This window comes from Haematobia irritans, chromosome 2 (genome assembly GCF_050003625.1).
Source record: "Haematobia irritans isolate KBUSLIRL chromosome 2, ASM5000362v1, whole genome shotgun sequence".
Lineage (NCBI taxonomy): Eukaryota > Metazoa > Arthropoda > Insecta > Diptera > Muscidae > Haematobia > Haematobia irritans.
This window is the reverse complement of record NC_134398.1, coordinates 32,201,219-32,227,324: the sequence shown is the minus strand read 5'-3', so window position 1 is coordinate 32,227,324 and position 26,106 is coordinate 32,201,219. Positions and strand designations below refer to the sequence as shown.

Here is a 26,106-nt window from a genome sequence, read left to right as displayed (position 1 = left end):
TTCTATAGAAAATTTTGTCAAAATTTTATTTATATAGAAAATTTTGTCAAAATTGTATTTCTATAGAAAATTTTATCAAAATTTTATTTCTATAGAAAATTTTGTCAAAATTGTATTTCTATAGAAAATTTTGTCAAAATTTTATTTATATAGAAAATTTTGTCAAAATTTTATTTCTATAGAAAATTTTATCAAAATTTTATTTCTATAGAAAATTTTGTCAAAATTGTATTTCTATAGAAAATTTTGTCAAAGTTTTATTTCTATAGAAAATTTTGTCAAAATTTTATTTCTATAGAAAATTTTGTCAAAATTTTATTTCCATAGAAAATTTTGCCTAAATTATATTTTTATAGAAAATTTTGTCAAAATTTTATTTCTATAGAAAATTTTATCAACATTTGTTTATAGAAATTTTTGTCAACATTTTACATCTATAGAAAATTTTTTCTATATTATATTTTTATAGAAAATTTTGTCAAAATTTTATTTTTATTGAAAATTTTGCCAAAATTTTATTTCTATAGAAAATTTTGTCAAAATTTTATTTCTATAGAAAATTTTGTCAAAATTTTATTTCTATAGAAAATTTTTGCAAAATTTTATTTCTATAGAAAATTTTTGCAAAATTTTATTTCTATAGAAAATTTTGTCAACATTTTATTTCTATAGAAAATTTTGTTAAAATTATATTTTTATAGAAAATTTTGTCAATATTTTATTTCTATAGAAAATTTTTGTCAACATTTTATTTCTGTGGAAAATTTTTGCAAAATTTTATTTCTATAGAAAATTTTGTCAAAATTTTATTTCTATAGAAAATTTTGTCAAAGTTTTATTTCGATAGAAAATTGTGTAACATATTATTTCTATAGAAAATTTTGTCAAAATTTTATTTCCATAGAAAATTTTGTCAAAACTTTATTTCTATAGACAATTTTGTCATCATTTTATATCTATAGAAAATTTTGTCTAAGTTTTGCTAAATTATATTTTTATAGAAAATTTTGTCAAAATTTTATTTCTATAGAGAATTTTATTAAAATTTTATTTTTATAGAAAATTTTGCCAAATGTTTATTTCTATAGAATATTTTGTCAAAATTTTATTTCTATAGAAAATTTTGTTAAAATTTTATTTCTATAGAAAATTTTGTCAAAATTTTATTTCTATAGAAAATTTTGTCAAAATTTTATTTCTATAGAAAATTTTGTCGAAATTTTATTTCTTTAGAAAATTTGGTCAAATTTTATTTCTTTAGAAAATTTTCTCAAAATTTTATTTCTATAGAAAATATTTAAAGAATTTTATTTCTATAGACAATTTCGCCAAAATTTTACTTCTATAGGAAATTTTGTCAAAATTTTATTTGTATAGAAAAGTTTGTCTAAATTATATTTTTATAGAAAATTTTGTTAATATTTTATTTCTATAGAAATTTTTGTCAACATTTTATATTTATAGGAAATTTTGTCTAAATTATATTTTTAAAGAAAATTTTGTCAAAATTTTATTTCTATAGAAAATTTTATCAAAATTTTATTTTTATAGAAAATTTTGCCAAAAGGTTATTTCTATAGAAAATTTTGTAAAAATTTTATTTCTATAGAAAATTTTGTCAAAATTTTATTTCTATAGAAAATTTTGTCAAAGTTTTATTTCTACAGAAAATTTTGCAAAATTTTATTTCTAAAGAAAATTTTGTCAACATTTTATATCTATAGAAAATTTTGTCTAAATTATAAAGGGTGATTTGTTAAGAGCTTGATAACTTTTTTTTAAAAAAAACGCATAAAATTTGCAAAATCTCATCGGTTCTTTATTTGAAACGTTAGATTGGTCCATGACATTTACTTTTTGAAGATAATTTCATTTAAATGTTGACCGCGGCTGCGTCTTAGGTGGTCCATTCGGAAAGTCCAATTTTGGGCAACTTTTTCGAGCATTTCGGCCGGAATAGCCCGAATTTCTTCGGAAATGTTGTCTTCCAAAGCTGGAATAGTTGCTGGCTTATTTCTGTAGACTTTAGACTTGACGTAGCCCCACAAAAAATAGTCTAAAGGCGTCAAATCGCATGATCTTGGTGGCCAACTTACCGGTCCATTTCTTGAGATGAATTGTTCTCCGAAGTTTTCTCTCAAAATGGCCATAGAATCGCGAGCTGTGTGGCATGTAGCGCCATCTTGTTGAAACCACATGTCAACCAAGTTCAGTTCTTCCATTTCTGGCAACAAAAAGTTTTTGTTAGCATCGAACGATAGCGATCGCCATTCACCGTAACGTTGCGTCCAACAGCATCTTTGAAAAAATACGGCCCAATGATTCCACCAGCGTACAAACCACACCAAACAGTGCATTTTTCGGGATGCATGGGCAGTTCTTGAACGGCTTCTGGTTGCTCTTCACTCCAAATGCGGCAATTTTGCTTATTTACGTAGCCATTCAACCAGAAATGAGCCTCATCGCTGAACAAAATTTGTCGATAAAAAAGCGGATTTTCTGCCAACTTTTCTAGGGCCCATTCACTGAAAATTCGACGTTGTGGCAGATCGTTCGGCTTCAGTTCTTGCACGAGCTGTATTTTATACGGTTTTACACCAAGATCTTTGCGTAAAATCTTCCATGTGGTCGAATAACACAAACCCAATTGCTGCGACATTTCATTCATCGACATTTCACGGTCTTCAGCAACACTCTCAGAAACAGACGCAATATTCTCTTCTGTACGCACTGTACGCATTCGTGTGGTTGGTTTAATGTCCAATAAAGTAAACTGAGTGCGAAACTTGGTCACAATCGCATTAATTGTTTGCTCACTTGGTCGATTATGTAGACCATAAATCGGACGTAAAGCGCGAAACACATTTCGAAGCGAACACTGATTTTGGTAATAAAATTCAATGATTTGCAAGCGTTGCTCGTTAGTAAGTCTATTCATGATGAAATGTCAAAGCATACTGAGCATCTTTCTCTTTGACACCATGTCTGAAATCCCACGTGATCTGTCAAATACTAATGCATGAAAATCCTAACCTCAAAAGAATCACCCTTTATTTTGACAGAAAATTTTGTCAAAATTTTATTTCTGTAGAAAATTTTATCAAAATTTTATTTCTATAGAAAATTTTGCCAAAAGTTTATTTCTTTAGAAGATTTTGTCAAAATTTTATTTCTAAAGAAAATTTGGTCTGAATTTATTTCTTTAGAAAATTGTGGCAACATTTTATTTCTATAGAAAATTTTGTCAAAATTTTATTTCTATAGAAATTTTTGTCAACATTTTATATTTATAAGAAATTTTGTCAAAATTTTATTTCTATCGAAAATTTTGTCAAAATTTTATTTCTATAGAAAATTTTGTCAAAGTTTTATTTCTACAGAAAATTTTGCAAAATTTTATTTCTATTGAAAATTTTGTCAACATTTTATATCTATTGAAAATTTTGTCTAAATTATATTTTAACAGAAAATTTTGTCAAAATTTTATTTCTATAGAAAATTATGTCAAAATTTTATTTCTATAGAAAATTTTGCCGAAATTTTATTTATTTTGTCAAAATTGTATTTATATAGAAAATTTTATCAAAAATTTATTTCTATAGAAAATTTTATGAAAATTTTAATTCTATAGAAAATTTTGTCAAAATTTTATTTCTATAGAAAATTTGGTTAAAATTTTATTTCTATAGAAAATTTTGCCAAATTTTTATTTCTTTAAAAAATTTTCTCAAAATTTTATTTCTATAGAAAATTTCGCCAATGTTTTACTTCTATACAAAATTTTGTCAAAATTTAATTTCTATAGAAAACTTGGTCTTAATTTATTTCTATAGAAAATTGTGTCAAAATTTTATTTTTATAGAAAATTTTGTCAAAATTTTATTTCTATAGAAAATTTTTGTAAAATTTTATTTTTATTGAAAATTTTGTCAAAATTCTATTTCTATAGAATGTTTTATCAAAATTTTATTTCTCTAGAAAATTTTATGAAAGTTTTAATTCTATAGAAAATTTTGTCAACATTTTATTTCTATAGAAAATTTTGTTAAAATTTTATTTCTATAGAAAATGTTGTCTAAATTATATATTTATAGAAAATTTTGTCAAAATTTTATTTCTATAGAAAATTTTATGAAGATTTTAATTCTATAGAAATTTTTGTCAAAATTTTATTTCTATAGAAAATTTTGTCAAAATTTTATTTCTATAGAAAATTTTGTTAAAATTTTATTTATATAGAAAATGTTGTCTAAATTATATTTTTATAGAAAATTTTGTCAAAATTTTATTTCTATAGAAAATTTTATCAAAATTTTATTTCTATAGAAAATTTTGTCAAAATTTTATTTCTATAGAAAATTTTGTCAAATTTTTTTTCTATAGAAAATTTGATCTAAATTTATTTCTTTAGAAAATTTTGTCAAATTTTATTTCTTTAGAAAATTTTCTCAAAATTTTATTTCTATAGAAAATATTTTCAAAATTTTATTTCTTTAGACAATTTCACCAAAATTTTACTTCTATAGAAAAATTTGTCAAAATTGTATTTCTATAGAAAATTTAGTCTAAATTTATTTCTATAGAAAATTTTGTCAAAATTTATTTCTTTAGAAAATTTTCTCAAAATTTTATTTCTATAGAAAATATTTTCAAAATTTTATTTCTATATACAATTTTGCCAAAATTTTACTTCGATAGAAAATTTTTGTCAAAATTTTATTTCTATAGAAAATTTGGTCTAAATTTATTTCTTTAGAAAATTTTGTCAAAATTTATTTCTTTAGAAAATTTTCTCAAAAATTTATTTCTATAGAAAATATTTTCAAAATTTGTATTTCTGTAGACAATTTCGCCAAAATGTTACTTCTATAGAAATTTTTTCTCAAAATTTTTTCTATAGAAGATTTTATCAAAATTATATTTTTATAGAAAATTTTGGAATTCTACCATTTGTGGTAGAATTCCAACTGTGGCAACCGTAAAAGTAACACAACTTTGATTTCCCTTTAATTAGACCTGTTTACACTAAAAAAATCACTAAAAACAATTTAACTTTATTTTAGTTCATGGAATTATTATGTATGGAGAAAGTTTCCGTTTTGCTTACGTTAGTTAAATGAAGTAAAAAACGGGAAAAATTATATACTAAGGAAGCATTAAAATTTACTAAATGTGAGGTTTACACAAAATATTGCATTATTTCTTTAAATTTGTAAATTTTACTACAAATGCACCCATCTTGAAATTCGTATTGCCCTCAAGATATTCTGACAATTTTGAATTTCAATTTTTTGCTTCAAATTACAAAACTTTCTTTAACAATTGAAGAGAAAATTAATTAATGTTTACAAAATTTTCTAGAATTTATCGAAAAAATATTTACTGATTTTTGTGATATCGACGTGATGTCAGCGTTTTTAATAAATAGTATTAAATTTTTTCTAAAAATAATCTAAATTTTCTAAAATTAAACAAAATTGTTCTTTTTGTTGGGCCTACTGTAATTTCAGTGTATATTTTGTAGACACCTACAGTAGCATGTTAACCCTTTTATTGTGCTGTACTGTTAGCTCATTAAAAGAGCACTGCTAATGAAGCTAAATACAAGCAATTTATGCTCACGTACATCTTGAAATGTTTGTGACTCTACGATCACAGCATTATAGGTCTAAAGCCCTGTTGTATTTATACTCACACAAACACACACACACGACCAAAATATTCATATACATATTTCTTATATGACAAGGAAATATTAAAGTTTATATGGTACATATACAGAGATTGTAAATACGACATTCTTTTTTCCGTTTTTTCCGTTTTGTCCTTTAACCATAACAAAAAGTAAATAAACACAACGCAAATATATGGCTACTTTTGATTCATTACCCCCTAGGCCATATGACTTAATTACAACATATAAACCATCAATAGCCATATATTTCCACATATATGAGAGAGTAAGTATGTGAGCAAGCGAGCGAGAGAGAGAGAGCGTAAGAAGGAGTACAATAGTGAAACTTCACATTAAGTACTGGTTAAAGCATTTCAGAATATAAATTTTATAATCATACAGTATGAAGGACTTTATTTATTGCCAACGCCACCGCCGTCATAAATTCCATAAAAATGAACATAAATATGTAAATGGTCGCAGTCATTTACACTACAAAATGTTATTAAATCTGGGTATCTGGTATTAAAAATTATGGTTTCACCCACACTTTGTCTTTTAGTCTCATATCCAATCCAATGGCTATGAGGTGTTAAATTTACCCCTATTGCGTATATGCAAAACGAATGTGTCGAACATCCGGAACGGAGGAAAATGTTTTAATAAATTAACACCCTCCATATGAAAATATATTTCATACTATTTTTTTGTATCAATCGCTTAGGGAGTTTTGTGTGTGTGTTTTTTTTACAAACTTTATTGCATGGTAATAAAGTCGGTTAAAATAATTTTTCAAATTAAAGAGTTATTGTTTTTATTTATTTCGCATTTAGCGTATTTTATATCCATTATTCGTTTTTTTTTTTTGATTTAAGTTTCTTTAATATAATATGTCTCAATAGTTCAATGATTTTTTATGGAAAAAATCCATGGATTTTTTTATTCATCTCAGTTAGCATATCATAAAATAACCAGTATATACGGCCGTACGTTCGGCCAGGCCGAATCTTATGTACCCTCCACCATGGATTGCGTAGAAATTTCTACTAAAGACGGTCATCCACACTTTTCTATAGAAATAAAATTTTGACAAAATTTTCTATAGAAATTATATTTTGAAAAATTGTCCTAAAGACTCAAAAAATTTTGACAAAATTTTCTATAGAAATAAAATTTTGACAAAATTTTCTATAGAAATAAAATTTTGACAAAATTTTCTATAGAAATAAAATTTTGACAAAATTTTCTATAGAAATAAAATTTTGACAAAATTTTCTATAGAAATAAAATTTTGACAAAATTTTCTATAGAAATAAAATTTTGACAAAATTTTCTATAGAAATAGAATTTTGACAAAATTTTCTATAGAAATATAATTTTGACAAAATTTTCTATAGAAATAAAATTTTGACAAAAGTTTCTATAGAAATAAAATTTTAACAAAATTTTCTATAGAAATAAAATTTTGACAAAATTTTCTATTGAAATAATATTTTGACAAAATTTTCTATTGAAATAATATTTTGACAAAATTTTCTATAGAAATAAAATTTTGACAAAATTTTCTATAGAAATAAAATTTTGACAAAATTTTCTATAGAAATAAAATTTTGACAAAATTTTCTATTGAAATAAAATTTTGACAAAATTTTCTATAGAAATAAAATTTTGACAAAATTTTCTATAGAAATAAAATTTTGACAAAATTTTCTATAGAAATAAAATTTTGACAAAATTTTCTATAGAAATAAAGTTTTGACAAAATGTTCTATAGAAATAAAATTTTGACAAAATTTTCTATAAAAATAAAATTTTGACAAAATATTCTATAGAAATAAAGTTTTGACAAAATGTTCAATAGAAATAAAATTTTGACAAAATTTTCTATAAAAATAAAATTTTGACAAAAGATTCTATAGAAATTATATTTTGAAAAAATGTCCTAAAGACACAAAAAATGTTGACAAAATTTTCTATTGAAATAATATTTTGACAAAATTTTCTATTGAAATAATATTTTGACAAAATTTTCTATAGAAATAAAATTTTGACAAAATTTTCTATAGAAATAAAATTTTGACAAAATTTTCTATAGAAATAAAATTTTGACAAAATTTTCTATAGAAATAAAATTTTTACAAAATTTTCTATAGAAATAAATTTTTGACAAAATTTTCTATAGAAATAAAGTTTTGACAAAATGTTCAATAGAAATAAAATTTTGACAAAATTTTCTATAAAAATAAAATTTTGACAAAAGATTCTATAGAAATTATATTTTGAAAAAATGTCCTAAAGACTCAAAAAATGTTGACAAAATTTTCTATAGAAATAAAATTTTTACAAAATTTTCTATAGAAATAAAATTTTTACAAAATTTTCTATAGAAATAAAATTTTTACAAAATTTTCTATAGAAATAAAATTTTTACAAAATTTTCTATAGAAATAAAATTTTTACAAAATATTCTATAGAAATAAAATTTTTACAAAATTTTCTATAGAAATAAAATTTTGACAAAATTTTCTATAGGAGTAAAATTTTGACAAAATTTTGACAAAATTTTCAATGGCAATAAAATTGTAGTAGATTTTTTTTTAGCTCGAGTGGCCATCGTGATTTTTCTGTGATTGGGAATCGGTTTATTTGGGGGCTATATATAATATAGATCGATGCGTACCAATTTTGACATGCACAGAAAAAAATTTCCGTTGTTAAACTAAGGCTAAATTTAACTTATTTTTATTGAAAAAAATTTATTTGCTTGTAGTTAAATTTTATTATTATTATCGAAATTTTCCACATCCTAATGAAATCTTACTTTTTTTAAGTATGTCTCAAAAATTTTATGAACTAACCGTGAGTATAAAGTTCAATGACCGTACACATAAGTTCAATATGAACTAAATGAAAAGAAGATTTTCGTACGATTCCCAAAAATAGTAAGAATGAACTACTGTATGGTCAAAATGGTCATGATTTGGAGCCAATGATTTTCTTCTTTACTTTTAGTTAATTTTTACTTCTATGAGATGATATAATTTCGTGAACTTCAGTTAAAGAGTACATCAGCGCATTAAAATTTCCTGGTTTTAACATCGCTGTGTGGACATCTCAAAATGTGGAGTAAAATTTAGTTCAGTTTTCGTGCGAGGTAGTTCATTCCTCTTATAAAACAGTTCACTTTTTTCGGTGTGGTTGTTATCGGCCATACAAGAGGCTCCGGAGGTCAAATCTGGGGATCGGTTTATATGGAAGCTATATATAATTATGAAGCGATGTGGACCAATTTTTGCATGGTTGTTAGAGACCATATACCAACACCACGTACTACATTACAACCGGATGGGATGAAATTTGCTTCTCCTAGAGACTCCGCAAGCCAAATCTGGGGATCGATTTATATGGGGGCTATATATAATTATGGACCGATGTCAACAAATTTTTGCATGATTGTTAGAGACCATATACCAACATCATGTACCAAATTTCAGCCAGAGCGGATGAAATTTGCTTCTCCTAGAGGCACCGCAAGCCAAATCGGTTTATACGGGGGCTATATCTAATTATGGAGCGATATGGACCAATTCTATCATGGTTGTTGGAGACCACATACCAACATCATGTACCAAATTTCAGCCGGACCGGATGAAATTTGCTTCTCTTTGAGGCTCCGCAAGCCAAATCTGGGGATAGGTTTATATAAGGGCTATATATAATTATGGACCGATGTGGATCGATATTTGCATGGATCAATATACCAACACCGTGTACCAAATTTCAACCGGATCGGATGAATTTTGCTCCTTCAAGAGGCTCCGCCAAATCTGGGGATCGGTTTTTATGGGGGCTATATATAATTATGGATCGATGTCGACCAATTTTTGCATGGGGATCGGTTTATATGGCCGCTATATATAATTATGGACCGATGTGGACCAATTTTTGCATGGTTGTTAGAAACCACATACCAATACCACGTACTAAATTTTAGCCAGATCGGATGAAATATGCTTCTGTTAGAGGCTCCGCACAGTGTTGCCAGTATTGGGGATTTTCCACAAATTTGAGATATTTTTTCGTGAATGGGGACGAAATTTCTGAGTTGGCGACTTGGGGGTTTGGTGGTGAATTTCCATAAATTTGTAGATTTTTGTAGGGATTTTGTCGAGAAATAGGTTTAATCTTTTTAACAAAATTTTATTTCTATAGGAAATTTTGTCAAAATTCTATTTCTATAGACAATTTCGCCAAAATTTTATTTCTATAGAAAATTTTGTCAAAATTTTATTTCTATAGAAAATTTTGTCAAAAGTTTATTTCTATAGAATTTTGTTTCAAAAATTCAACTGAATTCAAATCGATGATTTGACAGTGGCATAGGAAAAGGGATATGTTTGTTTCGAATTTATTTCGGCATAAGCTGGCTATCAATGTAAAACCTTTTTTTGGAGGGTTCAAGTGTGGTTTTTTTGGGTTTAATAAACTGCCTGAATTTATTCTGATAATTGGTTGATAGTTTTGCTGTAAGTAGAGGATGCTGATGAGGAATGTGGTACTTCCGAAACGTGCGTCCATCCAACCATCTTGCAGTCTATAGGGCTTTGCCCAAATAAATTTGACAAACATTCTTTTCCTCTGTTGGTTAAGCTACACTTGTAGTTTAGTCAATGTATGGCTTTAAGCTGCAATAAAAAACAACAACAATGCTTAAAGAACAAAGCCAACAACAACAAAACAAAATTTATTTCTATAAAAAAATATTCTCAATTTTTTTCTATATAAAAACATTTGTGAAAATTTTATTTCTATATAGAAATTATTGTGAAAATTTTATTTCTATATAGAACATTTTATCAAAATTTTATTTCTATATATAAAATTTTGTCAGAAGACTAAATCTTTCAAAACATCCAAAATTCTACCTATCTAGCAAACAATAAAAAATCTATCATTTCTGGTACCAACGTAGGCAACGTGTCTATCACCCAATTTTACTACTTCAATACTTAAAAGTAAATTGTCTTTCATAAATACAAGGCGTCCGAACACTCTTTTTCATATCTCCAGCATTGGGAAGACGATCACTCGTCTCTTGGTGTTGTGGTTCGAAATCTTATTGAAGCTTGCTGGATTTGACAAAATTTTAATTTTTAAATTTGTACTAATTTTCTACAGAAAAGCCTTTTGCTTTAAAAAAAAAACTTGTCAAAAATGAATTGGGGATTTTTGTGAGGAATTTAAGTTTAAATTGGGGATGTTTGGGGACGAAAACATCATAATTTGGCGACAAGAGCCAGAAAAATACTGGCAACACTGGTTCCGCAATCAAAATCTGGGGTCCGTTTATATGGGGGCTATACGTAAAAGTGTTCCGATATAACCCATTTGCAATACCATCCGACCTACATCAATAAAAACTACTTGTACCAAGTTTCAAGTCGATAGCTTCTTTCGTTGGGAAGTTAGCGGGATTTCAACAGACGGACGGACGGACATGCTTAGATCGACTCAGAATTTCACCAGGTCCCAGAATATATATACTTTATGGGGTCTTAGAGCACTATTTCGATGTGTTACAAATGGAATGACAAAGTTAATATACCCCCATCCTATGGTGGAGGGTAATAAAACAAATAATTTATTAAATTTTAATTAAAATAATTTATTAACTTTTTATTAAAATAATTTATTAAAATCTTTATTTAGCGTTTTTTATACCCATTAATTATTGTTTTTTATTGTTTGGATTTAGGTTTCATTAACAAAATTTATTTAAATAATTCAGTTTGTTTTACAAAACAGATAGATGGAAAGGTTCTTTGTCTCCTTTAGTATATATAAAATTAAAAATTATTTTTTTGTGAAAGGTAAAAATACTATTTATTTGGGATGCCATAATTTTTTTAATGGAGGAAAATGTTGAACAAATTAAAACCCCTTCATGAAAATATATTTCGTTAAGGTTTTTTTAACTAAAATATTATGGCAATAAAGTTGTTTCAAAAAATTTATTAATTTTAAAAGTTATTTTGTATTCATAATTAGCATATTTTGTATCCATTAAAAAGTTTTTTTGTTTTTTGGATTTAAGTTTCGTTAATATACTATGTCTAATAATTCAGTGACTTTGATTTGTAAGCAAATTCCATGGACATTTTCTTTAGCTCATTTAGTATATCATAAATTTTTAAGAATAGAAAAACACAAAAACACATTTTTGTTTATGGGCACCATAATTTTTATTTTAATTTAAATAAATTAACACCCTCCCATAAAATTGTATTTCATGTTAGAGTGATTTATTTCTTCAATTTGTATTAAAAAAAATATTTTTTTATATTTATTTTATATTTTTATATTTTTATATATTTTTATATTATATTTATTTTAAATTTTTATATTTATATATTTGTTTGGTCAATTTGTATTAAAAAAAAAACAAACAAATAAATATATGTTTTTTATATTTACAATAATTTATTTTATTAAATATTTATTTGTTATTCGCAATTACCGTATTTTATATTCATTAAATTGTTTTTTTTTTTCGATTAAAATTTCTTTTCTTTAGTATAATATAACTAAATAAAAAATAAATAAATATCTCAAATTTTGTTTTGTAAAAAAATTCCATGGATATTTGTTTATCTCACTTAGTATATCATAACATAAAAAAAATAAAAATTATATGAAGACACTATTGATTTTTTTTTTAATGTGGAAACTGTTTAAATAAATTAACATCCCTTTATGAGAATGTAGTTCATGTTTTGTTTTATATCAAGCTCCTACGGAGCTTTGGTTTTGCATGGTAATAAAGTCATTTAAAATAATTTATTAAATTAAAGTTTTATTCTTTTATTGACAGTTAGCGTTTTTTTATATACATTCATTAGTTTTTATGAATTTAGGTTTCTTTAACATAATATGTCTAAATAATTCAATGACTTTGTTTTGTAAATAAAATCCATGGACATTTTCTTTAACCCATTTAGTACATCATAAAATTAAGAGTAAATTTGTAAAAATTTTAAATAACACATTTGTTTAGGGGTACCATAATTTTTAATATTGGGCATGGTAATAAAGCCTTTTAACATTATATGTTAAATTAAAGATTTATTTTTTGTTTGTACGAGGGTTGTATTTTATTTGGGCGGAATTGGGCAACCCTAGTGTTACTACCTGCCAATTTACAACAAATTTAAATACAATTTCATTAACTATCCAAATTTTTTCTGAATTATTAAAGCCACGTTGACCTTAGTCAAATAAAAATTTCTTTCATTTTGTTATTATAAAGACAAAACGACATTATTGAAAGTTTGGATATATCAGAAAAATGCGTCTTCACGCAAAGAAGGAATATGGTCACCTCAAACATGTTTCAAGAGCAAAATGTTATTTTTGTGTGGTGACCATGTAACATGTTTGTCACTAAAATGTTATTTTCTCGTCAAATATAACTTGCTTGTCGCAATCAGGTACATGATTTCCGAGAAAATAACATGATTGCGAAAACCATGTTACATGGTCACCGCCCAAAAATCACATTTTGCTCTTAAAACATGTTTGAGGTGATCATATTCCTTCTCTGAGTGTTCTGAGCTCTCTTTGGCCTCAAGACAATATTTTTTTCAGTGTGGTAAAGCTTTTAATAATATTCACTATGCAATTTTTCATGTAAATCGGAGTATAATTTTGGCCTCTGTGGCACGGTTGCCACTCGATCCAAACACAAAAAAATTCTGATTCACACAATTGATCCAATTAATTTTTTAATTGAAATGTCTTCAATCACAGAAATAATAGTACATTATACAAAAAATGATATAAAAAATTAATAGATCCAATTAAAAAATTAATTAATACTATTCATTTTTGTGATTGATTTTTGTTTCAATTGAAAAAAATTGTTGAGTTAATTAAATTTTTAATTGAATATTTTTGAAAACTCAATTAAGACATTAATTGGAAAAATTTTCGTGAAAATTTGGTTATTGTGAAATTTTAAGAACATTTTACCAAAAAACTTCCAAACAAGAAATTTTATTTTATCACAATTTTATTTCAATAAAAAACTTTGTGAAAATTTTATTTCGTTAGAAAATTTTGTCAAAATTTTATTTATATAGTAAATTTTGTCAAAATTTTATTTCTATAGAAAATTTTGTAAAAATTTTATTTCTATAGAAAGTTTTGTCAAAGTTTTCTTTCTGTAGAACATTTTATTAAAATTTTATTTCTATAGAACATTTTATCAAGATTTTATATCTATGTGTCAAAATTTTACTTCTATAGAAAATTGTCTTAAAATTTTATTTCTATAGAAAATTTTGTCACATTTTAGTTATATAGAAAATTTTGTCACATTTTATTTATATAAACAATTTTGCGAAAATTTCAGATCTATAGAAAATTTTGTCAACATTTTATTTATATAGACAATTTTGCGAAAATTTCAGTTCTACAGAAAATTATGTCAAAATTTTATTTCTATAGAAAATTTTGTCAAACTTTTATATCCATAGAAAATTTTGTCACAATTTTATTTCAATAGAAAATTTTGTCAAAATTTCATTTCCATAGAAAATTTTGTCAAATTTTTTTTTGTATAGAAAATTTTGTCAAAATTTTATTTCTATAAAAAATTTTGTCAAAATTTTATTTCTATAGAAAATTTTGTCAAAATTTTATTTCTATATAAAATTTTGTCAATATTTTCTGTATCGATAGGACATTTTGTCAAAATTTTATTTTTACAGAAATTTTTGTCAAAATGTTATTTCTATAGTAAATTTTGTCAAAATTGTCTTTCTATACAAAATTTTGTCCAACTTTTATTTCTAAAGAATATTTTGTCAAAATTTTATTCCAATAGAAATTATATAAAAAATTAATAGATAGAAAATGTTGTCAAAAATTTATTTCTAAAGAAAATTTTGTAAAAATTTTATTTATATAGAAAATTTTGTCAAAATTTTCTTTCTATAGAAAATTTTGTCAAAATTTTATTTCTATAGAAAATTTTGTCAAAATATTATTTCAATAAAAAATTTTGTCAAAATATTATTTCAATAGAAAATTTTGTCAAAATTTTTTTTCTATAGAAAATTTTGTCACATTTTAGTTATATAGAAAATTTTGTCACATTTTATTTATATAAACAATTTTGCGAAAATTTCAGATCTATAGAAAATTTTGTCAACATTTTATTTATATAGACAATTTTGCGAAAATTTCAGTTCTATAGAAAATTTTGTCAAAATTTTATTTCTAAAGAAAATTTTGTCAAACTTTTATTTCCATAGAAAATTTTGTCACAATTTTATTTCTATAGAAAATTTTGTCAAAATTTCATTTCCCTAGAAAATTTTGTCCTTCTCCTCAATATATCTGAAAATTAAGCACTATATTATAATAACATACAAAGAATTACTGTTTCCCATCCAATAAATCGGAAAAAGCAAAAGTAGGAAAAAATTGTACCACATTAACATTTGCTAAAATGTTGGAAAATGATGCACCCTCTACGTTGGCTGCCAATTTCATGTAAATTTCAGTTCTTTACTAAAAAGAAGTCTGGCAGAAGCCTGTGCCAAAATCATAAAATTGTGTACAGAGTTCCCATTTACGGACAACCCTCTACTTTCAATTTAAGAAAAAAAAAACGGACAAAAGGGAACCCTCTCCACACCTTGGTGATGTAGCGTATCTTTTGTAAACGTCCCAGAAAATTTCAAGCAAATTATAAGCCTAAAAGGGCGACCTCTCCTCCGTCCAAATATCACAAAATCAGGTATCAACTATTAATATCGTAACCTCTCCCCAGTCCTCTGTAAATTTCAAGTAACTCGGTATAGTTTAATTGTTTCTCTGTATGTACTTAAGAGAAGCGGATGTCTCCCTATGCCCTTTTATTTTTATTAAAAATTAGGAACATGATATAAATTTCATAACCCATTTTTTCCGTAAAATTTCAGTCGGGGAAGTTTAGTTTTGTTTGTACTTAAAAAAAAAAATCGGGCAAAGGGGTGGACCCCCTCCCCGACCAAATATCGAAAAATAATGTAGCGGATTTTTGTCTAGATGCCAACCCCAACATTCAATGAAAATTTCAAGCAAATCGCATAATTTTGTTCCAAGTTTCAAAAAGTAGGACAAGGGGGAGGTCCCCCTCCCCATCCACATATGAAATCATCGAGTACCCCATATTAATTCCATAAGCTCACCACATGTTCTCTGTAAATCTCAGATAATATAAAGAATTTTAGTTTTTTCACTGTACTTTAAAAAAAGTCGAACAAAGGGGAGGCCCCCCTCCGCCACCAAATATCGAAATAAAAAGTAGCGGATCTTTGTCTAGATGCCAACCCCAATCTTCAATGAAAATTTCAAGCAAATCGGTCAACTTTGGTCCAATTTTAAAAAAGTCCGACAAAAGGGAGGTCACTCTCCGCGACCAGGTGTCAACAAATGAGGTACCCAATTTTCACCACATGAACGCTCCCTACGATCTCTGAAAGTTTCAAGTAAATCGGTTCAGCCGTTTCGGAGCCAACTCGGAACATACAAACAAACAAACAAATAAACAAACATAGATTGAATTTTATATATATAGAAGATAGATAGAAAATTTTGTCAAAATTTATTTTCTATAGAAAATTTTGTCAAAATTTTATTTCAATAGAAAATTTTGTCAAATTTTTATTTCTGCAGAAAATTTGGTCAAAATGTTATTTCTATAGTAAATTTTGTCAATATTTTATTTCTATAGAAAATTTTGTTACATTTTATTTATATAAAGGGTGATTCTTTTGAGGTTAGGATTTTCATGCATTAGTATTTGACAGATCACGTGGGATTTCAGACATGGTGTCAAAGAGAAAGATGCTCAGTATGCTTTGACATTTCATCATGAATAGACTTACGATCTGCCACAACGTCGAATTTTCAGTGAATGGGCCCTAGAAAAGTTGGTAGAAAATCCGCTTTTTTATCGACAAATTTTGTTCAGCGATGAGGCTCATTTCTGGTTGAATGGCTACGTAAATAAGCAAAATTGCCGCATTTGGAGTGAAGAGCAACCAGAAGCCGTTCAAGAACTGCCCATGCATCCCGAAAAATGCACTGTTTGGTGTGGTTTGTACGCTGGTGGAATCATTGGACCGTATTTTTTCAAAGATGCTGTTGGACGCAACGTTACGGTGAATGGCGATCGCTATCGTTCGATGCTAACAAACTTTTTGTTGCCAAAAATGGAAGAACTGAACTTGGTTGACATGTGGTTTCAACAAGATGGCGCTACATGCCACACAGCTCGCGATTCTATGGCCATTTTGAGGGAAAACTTCGGAGAACAATTCATCTCAAGAAATGGACCGGTAAGTTGGCCACCAAGATCATGCGATTTGACGCCTTTAGACTATTTTTTGTGGGGCTACGTCAAGTCTAAAGTCTACAGAAATAAGCCAGCAACTATTCCAGCTTTGGAAGACAACATTTCCGAAGAAATTCGGGCTATTCCGGCCGAAATGCTCGAAAAAGTTGCCCAAAATTGGACTTTCCGAATGGACCACCTAAGACGCAGCCGCGGTAAACATTTAAATGAAATTATCTTCAAAAAGTAAATGTCATGGACCAATCTAACGTTTCAAATAAAGAACCGATGAGATTTTGCAAATTTTATGCGTTTTTTTTAAAAAAAAAAGTTATCAAGCTCTTAACAAATCACCCTTTAGAAAATTTTGTCAAAATTTTATTTTTTTCCAAATTTTGTCACATTTTATTTATATAGAAAATTTTGTCAAAATTTTATTTCTATAAAAAATTGTCAAAATTTTATTTCTATAAAAAAAAAATTGTCACAATTGTTTTTCTTTAAAAAAAATTTTAAAAATTTTAGTTCTATAAAAAATTTTCAAAATTTTATTTCCATAAAAAAATTATCAAAATTTTATTTCGATCGAAAATTTTGTGAAACTTTTATTTCCATAGGCAAATTTTTCACATTTTATTTATATAGAAAATTTTGTCAAAATTTAATTTCTATAGAAAATTTTGTCAAAATTTTATTTCGTTAGAAAATGTTGTCAAAAATGTATTTCTAAAGAAAATTTTGTAAAAATTTTATTTATATAGAAAATTTTGACAAAACTTTATTTCTATAGAAAATTTTTCAAAATTTTATTTCTATAGATAATTTTGTCAAACTTTTTTTCCATAGGAATTTTTTTCACATTTTATTTATATAGAAAAATTTGTCAAAATTTTATTACTATAGGAAATTCTATGAAAATTTTATTTCTAAAAAGATTGTTGTCAAAATTTTATTTCCATAGGAAATTTTGTTAAATTTTTATTTATATAGAAAATTTTGTCACAATTTTATTTCTATAGAAAATTTTGTCAAAATTTTATTCCTATAGAAAATTTTGTCAAAATTTTATTTCTATAGAACATTTTGTCAATATTTTTATTCTATAGAAAATGATGTCACATTTTATTTTTATAGAAAATTTTGGCAAAATTTTATTTCGATACAAATTTTTGTCAACATTTTATTTCTATAGAACATTTTATAAAAATCTTATTTCTATAGAAAATTGTTTCAACATTTGATTTCTATATAAAATTTTGTCATAAATTTATTTCTATGGAAAATTGTCTCAACATTTGATTTCTATATAAAATTTTGTCATAAATTTATTTCTATGGAAAATTGTCTCAACATTTGATTTCTATATAAAATTTTGTCACAAATTTATTATTAAATATTATTTGTCAAAATTTTATTTCTATAGAAAATTTTATCAAAATTTTATGTCTATAGAAATTATTGTCAAAATTTTATTTCTATAGAAAATTTTGTCAAAATTAATTTCTATAGAAAAATTTGTCAAAATTTTATTTCAATAGAAAAATTTGTCAAATTGTTTTTTTTTTCTATAAAAAATTTTGTCAAAATTTTATTTCAATAGAAAAATTTTTCAATTTTTTTTTATAGAAAATTTTGTCAAAATTTTATTTCTATAGAGAATGTTGTCACAATTTTATTATTGTGAAAACTTTTGTCAAAATTTTATTCTATAGAAAATTTCTATAAAAATTTGTAAAGTAGCTCTTAGTTGGAGAGGAATATTTTGAAAACATCAAAAATTATTCCAATCTACCAAACAATTTTTTTTTATTTTTGGTAGAATTCCACCAATTGTGGCAACCGTGCTCCACAGCCCTGGTTTTTAATACAGTTTAGTTAACATTTCCTAAAATTTACCAAAAGCTTCCTTCCTAATCCACAACTATTTTTTGGGGTTGGAAATATATTATAGCAAAGTCCCCGTCTCTATTATTATATCTGTCCTTACTTTATTTGTCCTTAGTATTAGAAATTAGAGATTAGTACTCATCTGACTACCACACCAAAATTATTGTTTTGATATTGAAAATTTAAATTTTGCCATTTTTTAAAAGTAAAAAACTTGCTAAATTTATTACATTAAATTTTGTTACTTATATAAAATGAAAATAGAAACTGATAACATATTTCAACGACGTGCGTTGTACTAAACTCTGGTTTTTTTATGAAAAAGAAGAAGAACAAGCTCAATTCATATCTTCAATAAATTAATAATCTGTGATGCTTATTGTGTGTTGATACAATAAAGTTAAGGCTACCGAACTTATTTAAATTTAAATTTTTTGTGACTTATTTTCATTACATTTTTATACCCTTCACCACTACTGTGGTACAGGGTATAATAAGTTTGTGCATTTGTATGTAACGCCAAGAAATAATTGTCATAGACCCATCTTTTAGTATACCGATCGACTTAGAATTAAATTCTGAGTCGATTTAGCGATGTCCGTCTGTCTGTCTGTCCGTCCGTCTGTCTGTATATGTAATTTTGTGCACAAAGTACAGGTCGCAGTTTAAGTCCGATCGTCGTCAAATTTGACATAACGTCTTTCTTCGGGTAGAAGACAATCGCTATTGATTTTGGAAAAAATCGGTTCAGATTTAGATATAGCTGCCATATATAGTTATCACCGATTTGATCATAATTCTTCAAATTTCGTACATCTGAATGTTTTGTCAGTCCCGTAAAAACTGCCAAATATCAGCTAAATCGGTCCAGATTTAGATATAGCTCCCATATATATCTTTCGTCCGATTTGGACTTATATGGCCCCAAAAGCGAGAGTTTTGCCTTGATTTGCTTCAAATTTTGCACAACGAGTACGTTCAATAGTATCGTGAATTGTGCCAAATTTAGTTGAAATCGGTTCAGATTTAGATATAGCTCCCATATATATCTTTCGACCGATTTTGACTTATATGGCCCCAAAAGGCAGAGTTTTGCCCTGATTTGCTTCAAATTTTGCACAACAAGTACGTTTAATAATATCGTTAAGTGTGCTTAATTTGGTTAAAATCGGTTCCGATTTAGATATAGCTCCCATATATATCTTTCGTCCGATTTGGACTTATATGGCCCCAAAAGCGAGAGTTTTGCCTTGATTTGCCTCAAATTTTGCACAACGAGTACGTTCAATAGTATCGTGAATTGTGCCAAATTTAGTTGAAATCGGTTCAGATTTAGATATAGCTCCCATATATATCATTCGCCCGATTTGGACTAAATAATATGCCCACAGAGGCAAAAGTGCTACTTTGATTTACGTGAAATTTTGCAGAGGGAGTAGAATTGAACTTGAAACTTTGCACAGGCAGTAGAATTAAGGTTCTGCATATGCGTGTTTATTTTGGTTGAAATCGGTTCAGATTTTAATATAGCTCCTATATATATCGTTAGCCCGATTTTCCGTCATATGACCACAGAGGTCAAAGTTGTTATCCGATTTACGTGAAATTTTGCGCAGGGAGTAGATTCAACACAGTAACTATGCATGTGAAATTTGATTGCAATCGGTTCAGATTTCGATATAGCTTCCATATATATGTTTTTCCTATTAGGCAAAACTGGCCGAAATACCTACATTTTCCTTATCAAATCGCCACTGCCAAGTCGGAAACTTATCAAAATGACTCAAATTTTCCTATTACTCTATTACACATCTATCGACCGATAAATCATAAATACACTTTTGCGAAGTTGCCGCAAAATTGGTTCATATTTTAATGTTTCCTACTTTTTTTTACTAACATTGTGTTCCACCTCAGCGCATTGGCCGACTTAAATGTAAAATCTTTAAGTATTGCAGAACTCTGTACAGATCTGCTCAGATATACAGAATATATGTGCATGGATTCATATAGCATCCAACACATTGGGCGGATTTGATACGGTATCGAAAATGTTGACTTACAAAGTGGTGAAGGGTATAATATAGTCGGCCCCGCCCGACTTTAGACTTTCCTTACTTGTTTTATATAAAAACATTTTGTATTATTCAAATTCCTTAAAATATTAAAAAAAAAATCTCATCAATTTCTTTAATCCCTTGTCATAAACTTTATTAATACCTGTTTGATTGATTGTAAAGTTGACAGGGGCTATGTGTGAGCAGATTATTATTTAATACAAATTGTTGGATTATTTTTATTGTTGTAATAGTAATTATTTGTAGCTTATACGAAATAAATATTTATGTTTTTTTTTTTATTTGATAGAATTAAAATAGTATTTAATTATTTTTTTTTAATAATTTGTTTTATAATTCTTCACTATCCACTTGTCTATTTTAGTAGATTTTGTGTTTACAAACAATAGTTTTGTTTTCGCTTTTACTTTTTTTTACCGTAATTTTTTAATTCACTCTTTTCACTTATTTTTAATTCATTTAACAGTCATCAAAATTTTCTATGCTATGCAATTTTTTTTACATTTGTTTTGTCTAGTTTTTATTCCCGTTGTATCGTAGGATTACTTTTTCGTTTAATTTGTTTTTTGTTTTCGTTTTTTGCACTTGATCGAATTGAAGGGTCCCCCGCCTAACAGAAGACTGAATTGTTTGTCAAAATTGTACTACACTTTATAGGCTCTGATTATTTTGAATTGACGATCTACCAAAACAAACAAAAGCAACAACAAACAACAACAACGATTTATGCGATTTACGTACATTACGTTGACGATCTTCACAACAACACTAACAACAACAATAACCCTACTACACTCAATCGATCGTGAACAACCTGTCGCATAAAGAATAACATCATTCGCCCTCACCTGATGTTATTCTTCGTTTGGTCGACTACGACAGAGACTTCGTTTAGTAAATATTCTCAAATAACAACTACAACAATAACAGCAATCAAGGGAGTTCTATTATTACGAAAGGAGAATAAGAAGGAATTACAACATTGAGGAAGAATCATATGATTAGATGACATAAGTGTAATAATAAATAATTATCGTATTATCGAAATTGTAAAAAAACGCTAATGATTTGTTTTATTACAATTTCCAAAAAAAAAAGAAAAAACATTCAAACAATTTTTATAAACATATAAAACAATAAAATGAAAATAATTTTATAAAAAATTTTAGGTTAGGAAAAACATTTTCCATTACCACATTTCCTAAGACAACATATGCATACGTTAGAAACTTCACCCTTTATTATTATTTGCCCCAGTCAATGAATGCCAAATGACAATATTCACAGCAATCATTATAGTTATACACCTTCGCTAACATGCACTCATATAGCATTTACCTTTCTCACCATATACATACTTTGAAAAGTGTTATACACCACACGTCCATATCAAATGTAAGTATAAGAGCCATATAAATATTCTCCAACATATCGATCGATTGTTATACTCATTGTCAGTGCTTGTGTTATTTTTTCAACTCTACCCCAAAATGTTATTACTGTTGTTGTTAACATATTTGGTGGGTGAGTGCATAGAGAATAGGTAGTGGGTGGGCATGTAAGAAGTACCCACCATATTTGGAAATTGTATTTGAAAGTAACATGTACTGAGAGCATGGTTGCCACTCGTGCCAAAAATAATCTACCAAAATTACTAGAAATGTTTACCACAATCTACCAAATTTAAAAAAATCTTCTTTGTATGTTTTTTATCAAATCTGTGTGGTTAGTATGAATAAAATGTTGTTTTTTTCCAATGAATGGGTGTAGGAATGTATCAGGCTCGCTTAGACTATTCAGTACATTGTGATACCACATTGATGAACAAAAACGTAAATCATGCTCACAAAGGACTTTGATAGTATGAAATGAACACGAAAATTAAAATTTTTAAAGATGCTGAATTATAAAAAATTTTCTCCAAATTTTACTCCTATAGAAAATTTTGTCAAAAATTTATTTCTATAGAAAATTTTGTCAATTTTTTTTCTATAGAAAATTTGGTCAAAATTTTATTTTTATAAAAAATTTTCTTAAAATTTTATTTCTATAGAAAATTTGATCAAAATTTTATTTCTCGAAAAAAATTTGTTAAAACTTCATTCCTACGGGAAATTTATTCAAAATTTTATTTCTATGGGAAATTTAGTAAAAATTTTATTTCTATGGGAAATTTTGTAAAAAATTTATTTCTATACAAAATTTTATTTGTTGTTTTGATCTCAGCTTAAAACCATTGCGTAGGACTAAACTACAAGAGTAGCTTAAAAACAACTATATACGGCCGTAAGTTCGGCCAGGCCGAATCTTATGTACCCTCCACCATGGACTGCGTAGAAACTTCTACGAAAGACTGTCATCCACAATCGAATTAATTGGGTTGTGGTATCTTAAAACTTCTTAACATCGTTTTCTAAATTTTTAGTTAGTCCATACGTGGTATATATTAGGTAAAAAAAGGCAAAAAAGGTATGTATAGGTACGTCTACAAATAATTACGAATCGATATGGACTTTTGCACGGTACGTAGAGAGCCAGAATTGAAATATGGGGATCGCTTATATGTGGGCTATATACAATTATGAACTTGATATGGACCAATTTTTATGTGATTGGGCATCGATTTATCTGAGGGCTATATAACATATAACTATAGACCGATATGGACCTAGTTAGGCATGGTTGTTAACGGCCATATACCAGCACAATGTATCAAATTTCAACTGACTCGGATGAAATTTGCTCCTCCATGTGGCTCCAAAACCAAATCTCGGGATCGGTTTATATGGGAGGCTATATATGATTATGGACTCATATGGACTACTTTTCACATGGTTGTTAAATATGATATTCTACCCCCACGTACCAAATTTCAAACAGATCGGATGAGTTGTGCTTCTCCAAAAGGCACCGGAGGTCAAATCTACGGGATCGGTTTATATGGGAGCTATATATAATTATGGACTGATATGAACCAATTCCTGCATGGTTGTTGGATACCATATACTAACATCACGTACCAAATTTCAACCGAATCGGATGAATTTTGCTCTTCCAAGGGGCACCGGAGTTCAAATCTGGGGATCGGTTTATATGGGGCCTATATATAATTATGGACTGATATGGACCACTCTTCGCATGGTTGTTAAATATCATATACTACCACCACGTACCAAATTTCAACCGGATCGGATGAATTTTGCTTCTCCAAAAGGCACCAGAGTTCAAATCTGGGGATCGGTTTATATGGGAGCTATATATAATTATGGATACCATATACTAACATCACGTAACAAATTTCAACCGAATCGGATGAATTTTGCGCTTCCAAGGGGCTCCGGAGGTCAAATCTGGGGATCAGTTTATATGGGGCCTATATATAATCATGGACCGATTTCGACCAATTTTTGCATGGATGTTTGAGGCCATATATTAACACCACGTACCAAATTTCAACTGAATCAGATGAATTTTGGTCTTCCAAGAGGCTCCGGAGGTCAAATCTGGTGATCGGTTTATATGTGGGCTATATATAATTATGGACCGATGTGGACCAATTTTTGCATGGTCATTAGAGACCATATACTAACATCATGTACCAAATTTCAGCCAGATCGGATGAAATTTGCTTCTCTTAGAGGCTCCGCAAGCCAAATCGGGGGATCGGTTTATATGGGGGTTATATATAATTATGGACCGATGTGGACCAATCTTTGCATGGTTGTTAGAGACCATATACTTACACTATGTACCAAATTTCAGTCGAATCGGATGAAATTTGCTTCTCTTAGAGGATCCTCAAGCCAAATCTGGGGGTCCGTTTATATGGGGGCTATACGCAAAAGTGGACCGATATGGCCCATTTGCACTACCATCCGACCTACATCAATAACAACTACTTGTGCCAAGTTTCAAGTCCATAGCTTGTTTCGTTCAGAAGTTAGCGTGATTTCAACAGACGGACGGACATACTCAGAATTTCACCACGACCCAGAATATATATATACGTTATGGGGTCTTAGAGCAATATGTCGATGTGTTACAAACGGAATGACAAAATTAATATACCCCCCATCCTATGGTGGAGGGTATAACAAGCCAAATGAAGGAAGAGAAAGCACGCTCGAAATAAACCCAGCCAACAGCACTAGGAGCCACCGTGGTGCAATGGTTAGCATGCCAGACGTGCATAACAGATTGGCTGATAAGTCCCCGGTCTAACAAAGAAAAACACATTTTTTTGTCAAAATTCGTTTTTATTATTCAACATAGTTCCCTTCAAGAACGATACAACGACTATAACGACCTTCAAATTTTTTGATACCATTTTGGTAGTACTCCTTCGGGCATCAGTTTCGGCGATCACCTCTTCATTGCAGCCAAATTTTTTTCCTGCGAGCATCCTTTTGAGGTCTGAGAACAAGAAAAAGTCGCTGGGGCCAGATCTGGAAAATACGGTGGGTGGGGAAGTTTTGCCGCGATTTCGATCTTCAAACGCTCCAATAACGCCATATATAATAGTCACTGTTGATGGTTTTTCCCTTCTCAAGATAATCGATAAAAATTATTCCAAGCGCATCCCAAAAAACAGAGGCCATTACTTTGCCAGCGGACTTTTGAGTCTTTCCACGTTTCGGAGACGGTTCACCGGTCGCTGTCCACTCAGCCGACTGTCGATTGGACTCAGAAGTGTAGTGATGGAGCCATGTTTCATCCATTGTCACATATCGACGGAAAAACTCGGGTGTATTACGAGTTAACAGCTGCAAACACCGCTCAGAATCACCAACACGTTGTTGTTTTTGGTTAAATGTGAGCTCGCGCGGCACCCATTTTGCACAGAGCTTCCGCATATCCAAATATTGATGAATGATATGACCTACACGTTCCTTTGATATCTTCAAGGCCTCTGCTATCTCGATCAACTTCATTTTACGGTCATTCAAAATCGTTTTGATGTTGTCGTCTTTCGAAACACGAAATTCCTTTTTTTCCAATTTTTTCACAATAACAAAAGTTGCTTCACAAAAGACGCTCTATCTCACAAACTAATTGACTTACAGACGTCAAATTTTGACACGAAT

General features: G+C 27.8%; 1 protein-coding gene across 1 annotated transcript in view; it reads right to left on the bottom strand.

Moving 5' to 3' along the window:
• Window positions 1-21,653, bottom strand: part of Nha1 (Na[+]/H[+] hydrogen antiporter 1) — a 218,291-nt gene extending 196,638 nt beyond the window's left edge. Inside the window, exon 1 of the mRNA XM_075293713.1 lies at window positions 21,165-21,653. The gene's annotated coding sequence lies outside the window, so the exon portion shown is untranslated. The remainder of the gene's footprint in view (window positions 1-21,164) is intronic.
• Between the last annotated feature and the right edge of the window lie 4,453 nt (window positions 21,654-26,106).